At 43.3% G+C, this 8,850-nt stretch overlaps 1 long non-coding RNA gene across 1 annotated transcript; it reads right to left on the bottom strand.

The window, feature by feature from the left end:
* Positions 1-2,130: 2,130 nt before the first annotated feature.
* LOC103557948 (uncharacterized) lies at positions 2,131-7,568 on the bottom strand. Its single transcript, XR_546600.2, has 3 exons — positions 7,449-7,568; positions 5,915-6,002; positions 2,131-2,263 (listed from the first exon to the last, which is right to left on the bottom strand). It is a non-coding gene; the product is annotated as an uncharacterized lncRNA (long non-coding RNA).
* Between the last annotated feature and the right edge of the window lie 1,282 nt (positions 7,569-8,850).

Here is an 8,850-nt window from a genome sequence, read left to right as displayed (position 1 = left end):
CACACAGGGTCAATTCTGCTTCCTCATCTGGCAGAATGGAAAATATCCTGGCTGATCTCTAGCATCTCTTCCAGCACACAGATCTATGATTTTAAAATATTGCTCTTTTAAGCATTATTAAGTGATTATGGCTAACAAATATTAACATTTCTTTAATTAATTGATTACCTATCTTAATTGACTATGGCTAACTCTCACACAAAATGTCTGTGTTGGTGACAGCTGGGAAAATGGCTCTTCAGGAAAAAAAAAAAAAAGAAAGCCCTGATTTGTAGCATTTGCAGATTTTCATGGTGTAAATAGCCCTACCATGGCCAATTTCAAGCTAAGAGCCTGACATTAGTGAACCACGGAACAGGGACTTGAGGAGACATGCACACCAGCTGGCTCTCAAGAGTCAGCTTGAGCTGTCTCCAGCACACCATGAGTTGGGTATAACCTAAGAAATGTTAAGGTTGACTGAAATTAGTTTAAATTCTTATATTATGGGTTTTTTAAAAATTTTCTCCTTAGGATACATAAAAATTTGTGACAGGTGTGTCTAGCCCGACACAGACAGACACATAGTTTGAAAGTGAACTTGCACGGGCCTAGAGAATAAGAGGTGAAAATACTGAAGCCAAGTTGGAGTCTAGTCATCTGGCTCTTCTTCCGCAGGTAAGAGGATAATGGAAGTAGTCGGACCATGAAGTTCTCCTTATCACTTCATCACTTAACTTCGTAACTACTGGAGTAGCATATGTTGGCAGCAGCCCCATTTCCATCAAACTCTTATTGAGCTATGTGCCAGGAAACCAGCCCAACCCACAGCCCATGATAGGTATTCGATAAATATTAATCAAATATGAATGTATTCTATAACAGGGTCTTGAATTGCACCCATTAGGGCATTCTACAGTTTCCGTTCTGATCGAAGTCAGGCAGATCCAACAGGCTGTTGGCCACTGGGTGGGGAAGGAAAGTAATGAGTGACACACCAGAAAGCAAGATGAACGCTGTCCTCTCTAATGATGGCTAGACTCATTCTGCGGACGCTCTAGGGTTAGATCAAGTTTACCAACAGCAAAGAATTTCTGGGAAGTGTATAAATGTACTTTCTTCAGGGAAGGTAAGTCTAGTTATTAGAAACCACATTTAAAAACATCATCTCTATTGACAAGTAATGGTCCTGGGGCACCTACCTAGGATGAAAGCTGTACATAGCGCCCATAATAATTGTACAACTCTTTCTTCATCTTTCAAACAAAGACATCCATGCCTGCTTTTCTGGCTGGTTGTGCAGATTAAATGAGATACTGTGTGCAGAGTACCCAGCACCGTGCCTGGAATATAGTAGAAATTCAGTAAATAGTAGATGTTGTAATGATTATTACATTCCTTTAAGCCTCTACATCCATTTTTCATTTCTTCTCACTTCTACATCCATTTTTTGTTTCTTCTGACTTCTTCATACTGACTGTATTCTAGTAAAAACACATCTCTAAGGTCTATCAAAGGTATGGCTCTTCCTCTCTCTCTCTGAGGCGTCTGAGAATTCTTATATGGCTCACATAAGAATAGCTCAAGCTACAGGCAATAAGTAAAATTCTACCGTAGCTGGTAGAACATGTTAAAGGCTCACAATTTCAGTATTTTTGCCTTTTAGGCTGTGGTTGGCCCCCTAAAGATGCCCACATCCTAATCTTAGAATGCATGACTATGTTATTTTACATGGCAAAAGGACTTTGCAGATGTGATTAAGAATCTTTAGTTGGGTAAATTATCTTGAATTATCTGGTGAGCCCAATGCACTCACCAGGGTCCTTGTGAGGGGGAGACAGGAGGGTCAGAATCAGGAGATGTGATGATGGAGGCAGAGGTTGGAATGATGCAGCTATGAGCCAAGGAATGCTGGCAGCCTCTAGAAGCCACATGAGGCAAGGAATGGATTCTCCCCTGGACTCCAGGAGGAACGGCCCTGCTGACATTTTGACTTTAGCCCAGAGAGACAGATTTTTGGACTTCTGACCTCTGGAACTATAAGAGCTCAAACTGTTTGTTTGAAGCCACTAGATTTGTAGTAACTTGTTATGGCAGCAACAGGAAACAATACATAGACCAACAATGAAACATGGATCACGAGTCCCAGAGGGGGCAATCCTTTCCCTCTAAACCCCACATGTGAGAAGAAAGGATACGGGGTCCTTGGCCTATGACTGTGTCACTTCTTCAGATGTCATTTCTTCAGAGTAGAAATGGACTGGTCACCAACAGGGCCCCAAACCTTTGAAGGATATAAAAGGAAAATAACTTCAGTTGGGGAATATAAAAGAAAGGACAGCAAGCAGGTGGAGGTTTAATGTATATAAAAGTTGTAAGTCACCAGGATTTTTAAATATATATATATATGTATATATACATATTTAATTTTAGAAAGGTTCAGAGCGATGACCTTGTAAGTGGATCAAGGACACTAAGTAAAGAGTTTTTCAAATAAATACTAGAGAGGAATTGGAAAATGGTGACTTCAACTGAATTATGACCTAGTCTTCCAAGAAGGAATAAAAGCTCCAGCTTAGAACACATTAAGGATGTTTTAAGGCCATTAAGAAACAATCCCTCCACAACTAGAAGGACCTGCAACTAAGATATACAACTATGTACAGGGGAGTTGGGGGAGATAAAGCAGGAAAAAAAAAAAGAGAAACAATCCCTTCCTTGTGGCAGCCCCAGAGCTCTCTCGTGACCTCACGAGGAGTGTGGCCTGAGTCTAGGCTGGCCCTGCCCACCGTGTGTGAGCCACATTCGTCAACTCCAGAAGGACGTGGTCATTTGAGAGTGTCCGAGGTGTTCTATCGAGCTGGCAGAGAGACCTGAAGAAAGCAGAAAGGAAGGCAGAGGTTGCTGGCCATCCAGCTGACACCCTGGACTCCTATTTGGTTCATGTTGTCCCACTTTACAAAAGGCCCCCTGCTCTCCTCTCTTTAAGCAAAGTGCTTTTCAGCCAGAGCTGCTGATAGACGGAAGAAGGCCTTTCAGCTTGCTCCATCTAATATTTTTTAATCGTGCTAGCTCAGAAAACATGTAGAAAAACAATCATTAAGAATGATTTTCTAATGTGTATGTGTATATATATACATAAATATGTACGCAAACCTACAAGCACAGGATATCTTAGGTGGGATTCAAGTGAAATTGGTTCACAGTGGGTACTTTTGTGGGTGGCTTGGAAAAGCAGCAGGGGGACTGACTTTATTTATTCATAAGTTTTTAAGTGGTGCTATTAAGGGTGCTTTTTCTTTTTTTTTTGCACAGTTTCAGGGTTTTTTTTTTTCCCAAATACATCTCTTTTTTGACAGAAAAGAAGTCTTTCCTTTTGGCTGAAAAAGTGGTAACACCACACAGCAGAAAACAGATCGAGTTCTGACTGATTGCGCCCATTGAAGTCTCCTGAATTAAGTCCTTTCTTCTTACAACCATATTATCCTGGACCAGTGAATGGCTAATCTGTCTCATAGAAATGCAGAATGGCACGCCTCTATTTCAGGTGTTCTAGCACGGGACTTCTCAATCTGAAATGTGCAAATGAATCACCCCAGGATCTTGTTAAAATGCAGCTTCTGATTCAGTACGTCCAGAATGGGGCTGAAATTCTGCATTTCTAACCAGCTCCCAGGCGATGCGGATGCTGTTGGTCCATGGACCAGCTGTGAGTTGCCAGGGCCCAAATCATTGTCAGACAAGGTATCAAGTCACACGTTCTGATTTAGGCATCAGAACACAGAGGCCGGCAACTGTGTGGACCTCAAACCAGCAAATCAGAAGCTTCCCAAAGCTAGGACCAAGGTCTGCCGACGATCAGACAGCTGACTCCAAAACTGGATCAGATAACTGATGCTCAAGTTCCCAGGGCCCCCAAGGCTGAAGGCAGTTCTTTGAGGCCCACTGATCTCAGTGCTGGAACATTTAAACAGTGCTGCCACAAGCACAAACTGTCTAGGTTTAAACATCAGCTCTCACTTCTTTACTGCCTTTTACCATAAACGGAAAGGCTTCCCCTGGGAGATCCCTGGGGACTTTACACTGCAGCGTGGCCACTGCCATTAGCACTGATATTACAGTAAGGGCCGTGATGCCAACGAGCTGGAATGTTTGTTCCGAACACCAGGATGTCCAATTCTTTGTGATTACCCTTCAACGAGAACCTCGGATATTTTGAAACTGACACACTTATTTAAAAAATTAAATACTAGATATCAGCCAAAATCTGAGGGAATTTCCCACCCTGAATTGCGCATGCCAAAAGTAACCAAACCACTGGTTGTGTTTCCCTTTTTTATTGCTGGCATGCAAACAATGCAAGCATCGTAGCTTATGCTGGAGATACGGTATCACCCCTAACCAAGACAAAAGATCAAAACAGGCATTGTTCTAGAACTCTCTGTTCTATGGCCAGAGAGTTCTTGAAGGATTTCTGCTTGCAGGTCCTTGGAGTACAAATTGGATTCCTTTCAGTCCTCAGTGCACTTGTTCCTGTAACCAACACAATTGATAAGGTCTTGGCCACCCAGTGTTGTCTGTGACATTTCTTCTCTGCAATTCCAGCCATAAAAAGGCATTACCGGGGGCCGGCCCTGTGGCCAAATGGTTAAGTTCACGCGCTGGCCGAGGTTTCATGGGTTCGGATCCTGGGCGTGGACATAGCCACGCTGAGACAGTGTCCCACGTAGCACAACCAGAAGGACCTACAACTAGAATATACAACTATGTACTGGGGGGATCTGGGGAGAAGATGAAGAAAAAAAAAAAAGAAGATTGGCAACAGATGTTAGGTGCCAATCTTTAAAAAAAAAAGTATTGCCCATGCTGAGGTTTCCCTTCTTGATGAGATGACAGGGGGCAAATCTCTGCCTCCATAGATCTCTGGGCTTCTTGCCAGTCTCTTTAGGGCCATTTAGAGATTCAGAATCACAGAAGCAGATTTTTAACGAATTTTGGAAATCAACAAGCACGATCTCTTCAATTTTCTGATGAAAAACTCATGGCCAAGAGGAGTGACGTGCCCATGGTCATCCAGTCAGTTCAGGCAAAGCCAGAACTAGAACTCTGTCTTCTGAGCCCAAACCCATACTAGGTCCACTGCCCTCAGATCATGGCTGACGCTGGGGGGTCTCCCATCCCACACAGGAAAAGCGACATTCCAAAATCTCCTTCAAAGTCAAATCCACCCACAGGGCGCGGACACCATCTTGAGAGTCACTTGCTGAGAATCTGAATATCTGAACACTATCTAAGTATCTAATTATTAGATTAATAGCCAAAAGAACTTCACAGAGTTCAAGAGCTGACTTTACTTCTAACATTGAGTATGTAAATGAATGACTCAGGAGTTCCTGGGTGATATTTCCTAATACATAAAATGATGTTAACAATAGATGATCTCCTGCTTCCCAAGGTTATTAGGAAGGTCTTTGGGAGGAGGTGTTATTCTACCAGTCCCTGCACAGATGGGTTTGGTGTCCACACACGTGGGTTTGATTCTTGCTGACTGGCAGCAGGGTTTGGGCATTCCTTTAACCACTCTGGCCATCAATTTTCACGTCTTTAAAAATGAGGCAAAGACTTCTATGTCGTAACTTTGCGGAGGAATAAAATTAGATAGACGTTAAATTGAGCGTATAACACAGGGCTGGGCACATAGTTTGCTTTCAAAGATGCGCCCCTGCATTCTTCCCTCATCATTTTCTTTGTGCTTCCCTAACTAGACTTCACCTTCCCCACGGGTTTGGTTTCTTGAATGAAAGGCTGACACACAGGAGACACTCAATAAATGCTTCCGGTTTATTTCAAGAGCAGAAGAGAACATGATGCTGGCCTGTGAGCTTTTACTGCCTGCAGAAAAACAAGAAGATGGGCTAACATGTCAAGCACCTACCATGTGCTAAGCACTTCGCGTGTGTTCTCTCATTCAATCTTGATGGCATCTCTATACCACACACGGGATCACGAAGCTCATCTCACACCTGGGGATGCAGAAGCACCAACAGATTAACTTAGCCCAGGTCACAAGTCTACTAAGGGGCAGAGCTGCCCTTCAGAACTCTTCCCACCTTGAGCCACGTTTACAGACTTGCCACCTTTTTGTGCTCTCAGGCTCTGATCCCACATCACTTCTTCCAGAGTCCACTCTAGCAAGGAACTGTGTTTCTAGTTTCCTTATGGAATTTTTTTCTCACCATGTGTATTCATTTGCTAGGGTTGCCATAACAAAGTACCACAGATTGAGTGACTGAAACAACAGAAATTTATTTCTTCACGGTTCTGGAGGCTGGAAGTCCCAGATCAAGATGTCAGCAGGTTTGGTTTCTCCTGAGGCGTCTCTTCTTGGCTTGTAGATGGCTGTCTTCTCCCTGTGTCCTCATAGGGTCATCCTTCAGTCTAAGTTGTCCGTGTGCTAATCTCCTCTTCTTATAAGGGCACCAGTTATATTGGGTTAGAGCCCACCGTGATGACCTCATTTTAATTTAATTCCCTTTTTAAAGACGCTGTCTCCAAATAGTCACATTCTGAGATACTATGGGTTAGGACTTCAATATAGTAATTCCGGGTGGACATAATTCAGCCTATAACACCATAAGTAGCATCACAAATGTGTGTCTCCTCCTAAACAATTTCTAAAATCCACAGGTGTAGAAATAGTAGATAGGGGCCGGCCTGGTGGCACAGCAGTTAAGTTCACACATTCCGCTTTGGTGGCCTGGGGTTCACCAGTTCAGACCCCAGGTGTGGATCTATGCACTGCTTGTCAAGCCATGCTGTGGCCAGCATCCCACACATAAAGTGGAGGAAGATGGGCACGGATGTTAGCTCAGGGCCAGTTTTCCTCAGCAAAAAGAGGGGGATTGGCAGCAGACGTTAGCTCAGGGCCAATCTTCCTCAAAAAAAAAAAAAAAGAAATGATAGACAAAGCTTGGGGGAAGGGTTGAGGGCATAGTCTCTGCCTAGAAAGATGCACAGATTTCTCTTGGAGCACCTTTCCGTGACCCCTTCTGCCCCCTTGAATGATTTTACTATTTGGCCATTCCATGCACCATTTATATTCTTCAACAGGCCCTTTCTACTCTTTGTTCCTGCTCCGAATCACCACACACCTGCTCCATAGGTTGTGTTCTGCCCAAAGATGCTTGGATTAGGGATGAATTAAGTGCTGAATCCAGCTCTGAGTCCACTTGCCAAGTCACGGGGCACAGGACTGCATCTGCCTAAGAATGGGCTGTCTTTATCTTGACACAAAGAAGCATATCTTTCTAATTGGTTTTCCCAAATGGGTGTTTTTTCTAATTTGCCCAAAGTCACCATCTAGGCTGACATGGCGCTGCCTCTGCCTTCTCCCCACCCACCTCTTTCTCAGCCCTCTGAAATTCGGCTTTCTCCCCAGACTGCTGTCTCACAGCCCCCATTTCACTCACCCAGTCCGGTGGCTTGCTCTCAGTCTCCATCCTGCTCACCAAGCCATGCTGTGGCAGCATCTCACATAGAAAAACTAGAAGGACTTACAACTAGGATATACAGCTATGTACTGGGACTTGGGGGAAGAAAAAAATAAAACTGGTATTGCACAATGTAAATATGAATGGTAAAGTTTATGCTAAGAATGAAACATTTTCATTTTCTTTACTTAGAATGACGTCAAATAGCAAATAAAAAAATACCACAAGTTGAGAGAAGTCTCACTGGACAGAGCAAAAATTCATCACTGTTTTACGTGTTATTTAGGATCTCATAGGATCACATAGGATCTCACTAGTCATTTTAACAGGTATCTTCAATCTGTACAGAATCTTTTGTTGCTTGACTAGTGAGGGAGATGCTCCTGGTAGCCTGCCCATGCCTGCAATGCTGTTCCTAGGGCTATTTTTCTGGCCGTGGCAGCCACGAGCAGAACAAGCCAGAAATGATAGAGAATTAATAGCCTAATGATAGCCTTCCACCAATGATAGATGGGGAGTCGGGAAACAAATACTCCAGCCTAGTTGGTCTTCATTTGGGGTCACTCTGGGATAACACTCTCCCAGGGGTCTCCAGCAGGATGGAGCTCCACTTCCTATAGTGGTAACTAGTTTGACAGCATATTAATTGGCTTCCTTCCCGTCCTCACCTATCTCTCTCTCTCTTCTCCCTATTGGTGTTTTCAGGGATCATCTTCCAAATAAACCACTTCCACTCAAATTTTTATCTCAGGGTATTCTTCTAGGGGAATCCAAAGACAATCACTAAAATGAAATCCTAACTAAATGTGATGTGAACACTAGTAGGTCTGAACTATACAAATCTGTTCTCAGGATTGAGCCTAACAACCATGCTAGGTGTGTCTGCACACATGGCTATTTTCACCGGCTACATATTTTGTGGGGCCCCAGGCAAAATGAAAATTGTTTAAAAGCAGGTGGAAAAGTGTGGTTAAACATACTATATTATAAAGCTTTTTCCTTTCTTCTGCAGTCTCTCTACTTGTCGTGGTACTTTTTTATTTGCTATTTGACATCATTCGAAGTAAATAAAAATGAAAATGTTTCATTATCAGCATAAATTTTACCATTCATATCTACATTGTACAATGCCAGTTTTATTTTTTTCCTTCCCAAAGCCCCAGTATATTGTTGTATATCCTAGTTGTAAGTCCTTCTTGTTCTTCTGCATGAGACGCCATTGCAGCATGGCTCATGAGCCGTGCGTAGGTCCGCACCCAGGATTCGAAGCTGTGAAGCCCAGGCTGCCAAAGTGGAGCATGGGAACTTAACCACCACACCACTGGGCCGGCCCCTGTGCAACGCCAGTTTTAAATGCAAATATGAGAGCATGTAACTCATA

This window comes from Equus przewalskii, chromosome 19, assembly GCF_037783145.1.
Source record: "Equus przewalskii isolate Varuska chromosome 19, EquPr2, whole genome shotgun sequence".
Lineage (NCBI taxonomy): Eukaryota > Metazoa > Chordata > Mammalia > Perissodactyla > Equidae > Equus > Equus przewalskii.
This window is presented reverse-complemented; position numbering and strand designations above follow the sequence as displayed.